The sequence below is a fragment of the Sinocyclocheilus rhinocerous genome, unplaced genomic scaffold (genome assembly GCF_001515625.1).
Source record: "Sinocyclocheilus rhinocerous isolate Xijiao unplaced genomic scaffold, SAMN03320098_v1.1 scaffold6424, whole genome shotgun sequence".
Lineage (NCBI taxonomy): Eukaryota > Metazoa > Chordata > Actinopteri > Cypriniformes > Cyprinidae > Sinocyclocheilus > Sinocyclocheilus rhinocerous.
The window spans coordinates 91,825-95,030 of NW_015623666.1; the positions used below are offsets into that span (position 1 = coordinate 91,825).

General features: G+C 41.4%; 1 pseudogene; it reads left to right on the top strand.

Annotated features, from left to right (window-relative positions):
* Positions 1 to 3,206, top strand: part of LOC107722194 (uncharacterized) — a 14,016-nt pseudogene that overhangs the window by 2,093 nt on the left and 8,717 nt on the right.

Consider the following 3,206-nt stretch of genomic DNA (forward strand, 5'->3'; position numbering starts at 1 on the left):
AAAATGTTTTTTTTTTTTTTTTTTTTAAATGTGATTTTTGTTGGTACATTTTTACAAGTTTTTACCATACTTTCAAAACCAAAATTAAAATGGGAAAAATATGCAATTTGAAGACAATGTGTTTTACTGAGAAAAAACAAGATTTGGTTTTTAAAAAGCCTTTTTCCAAAAGGTACATCTGGAAAAAGGGGGGTTGTCTTATAATCAGGGTCGTCTTATATTCGGGCCAATACAGTATATGTAATATATTTCACATACATTGGAAAGGTTTCCGTGACCTCTCACGAGATCTCTGCGAAAAGTCTTTTTTTTTTTTTTTCACAACATGATGCATGATGGGATACACAAAGCCTCCAATACCACTCCGGAGCGGTATTCAAGATGGTGTGAGTTTAGTGCCTTAAGGGCACTGCGCTTTGGCGTTTAAGATCTGGGACAGTCTTGCGCACTTCCTGTCGCATGCACGTGCTCAAGTGGCCAAGACCGCAAGTGTGGGTGTTTGGACAAGGCAATAGTTGAGTTTGCTTCCTGGAACCACTGTCACTGAGAACTAGGGTAAGTCAGCTGACATTAAGTGGCTAGAGGGTTGAGTTCCTCATTGTAAGTGCTTTGTCATCATTGGGTCATGGCACTTAATGCTATGATGTTGGTGTTCCTGAGCTGCTCTTTGACCCTGATGATAAGGTTCTAGAGTTGACATGGAGTTCTTTGTCATCACTTTATCAGGTGCCTTGTGGATGCCAAGGTTACGGCTTCCAGCTCGCGCTTCATGCCTCGATCCCAGGAAGACAAGATCCAGTTCCAGCTGGAGGCCTTCATGTTCCAGGAAGGATACAGTCCTTCTGTACGTACTGTTGAATTTGATTTTCTCTTCCTGTCTTCAGTTTGTGACTTGTTTCCTGTGGTGTCTCTTGCAGATCTACATAACGTGTATTCTGAAGGCCACTCTAGCTTCTGCACCCAGTGATGCTCTCCGCAAATCCTGCTCCTTTGCCAATGGGTATGTTCATGCTAAAGAAAACGTTGAATGTGCAGTGTCTGATATTTCTTGTTGCAGGTGGTTTGCTGCTGATGGGAACCACCAGGCTTGTGGTTGCTGTGACTCAACATGTGGTCCTGATGGTGGAATTGCTGCTTCTCCTTTTGGAGGTAGGCAGCTGCTATTAGATTGTTTGTTTTTGGCACAAGTGATCTATTTAACTTGGGATTTAAAAAAAATTCTTCCCTCTCTCTAGCCGTTCAGTGGGAAGGCAAGGCCTCACTCGGTCCTGTAATGGTTCAAGAGCGACAGAAGACTTCAGCTGGTTTTCAATAAATGGGGGGGGTGGAAAAGCCTATTCTTGCTTCTGGGTTTTTCTTGTCTAGTTTAACAATTAGATTTGAGTGGGAAAGCGGGTAGTCCTACTGTACCCGTTCTCTTTCCAGAAGGAAAGGCTCTCTCCTCGGTAGGGAAATTAATATGAACCTTTTAAAGAGACCTGCTGTGAGCTCCCTTTGAAGAGTACTTTAAAGGTGGAATACATTGCCCATGATGCTGTAAAGGGAATTCCATTTAATTGGAGTCGGTGCCAAAAGAGTTCTGCTTGAACACCCACTTCCTTGAAGCACTGCAGGTATTGCGTGCATCTTATGCAGTGTATTTCTTTCTATGTGTTGGTAACTTCAAATGAGCAGGTTCATTTCTCCTTGCATTCCCAAATAGATTAACATTTACATTTAATCATTTAGCAGACGCTTTTATCCAAAGCGACTTACAAATGAGGATAATGGAAGCAATCAAAACTAACAAAAAAGCAACAATATGTAAGTGCAAATGACAAGTCTCGGTTAGCCTAACACCGTAAAACGTAGCTTTTTTTTTTAAATTTTATTTCAAGGGTCATGAAACTTCTCGTTTCAGCACGGGTTAGTTCTCACCACTGTTTTAAAAAGTGGGCGTGGTACGCGTCGAGGGGAGATGGACAACACGCATAGCTTCGCCTTCAGATGGTTTCATTTTGCTCCCAGAGTTAAAAACCCAAATAAATGCACCGCCATTTGCTCTGTTGCACCTCTGAGAACTTTTAGGGCTTATTCTGTGGTGTTTATATAAGCCTTTTGACGGGTTGTGTCACAGAGCTGTAAAAAACGGTTTTGCTCACGAAGTGAATGAATCGTGTTTGGGACGAATTCTTATTACAAATCAAAAACAAACACTCTTCGATCCATTAACGGTTCTCTCAGCTTCGCCTTCAGATGGTTTCGTTTTGCTCCCAGAGTTAAAAACCCAAATAAATGCACCGCCATTTGCTCTGTTGCACCTCTGAGAACTTTTAAGGCTTATTCTGTGGTGTTTATATAAGCCTTTTGACGGGTTGTGTCACAGAGCTGTAAAAAACGGTTTTGCTCACGAAGTGAATGAATCGTGTTTGGGACGAATTCTTATTACAAATCAAAAACAAACACTCTTCGATCCATTAACGGTTCTCTCAGTTAATGTGTGTGATGTCATCTCACAGACTCTGTCTGAAACGTTTGTCATGGCAAATCAAAACGGCACAAATTGTGACGTCAACACAATGTAGATTTTAAACCCGGAAGATGAAAATAGTGCAAAAAAGCTTAATTAACCAGTTTTCTCCAACAGTTAAAATTATCGGACGCTAACCTTGTCTTCTATGAGGTGCAACACAAACACCTCTGCTAAAATCTCAGGAAAAAGTAGTCTGGGGTTTCATGACCCTTTAAAATAAGATATAAAGTAGAATTAAAAGAATAGAAAGTGCTAGAGTTAAATGGTCAAACAAAGATGGAACGTGTTTTCAGTCATTTCTTGAAGATGGCTAAGGACTCAACTTCTCGGATTGAGCATGTGTTTTCAGTCATTTCTTGAAGATGGCTAAGGACTCAACTTCTCGGATTGAGTTGGGCAGGTCATTCTACTAGGAGGGAACCGTTAATGGAAAAAATCTGTGAGTGATTTTGTGCTTCTTTGAGATGGCACCATAATGCGTCGTTCACTTGCAGAACGCAAGCTTCTAGAGCAGTGATGGGCAAACTTGGCCCTTCCAGGCCACTTTCTTGCAGAGATTTGGTCCAACCCTGATAAAACTCACCTGCCTGTAGCTTTCTAGTAGTCTTGAAGACAATGATTAGCTGGTTCAGGTGTGTTTGATTAGAGTTGGAGCTAAACTCTGAAGGAAAGTGACCTGGAAGGGCCAAGTTTG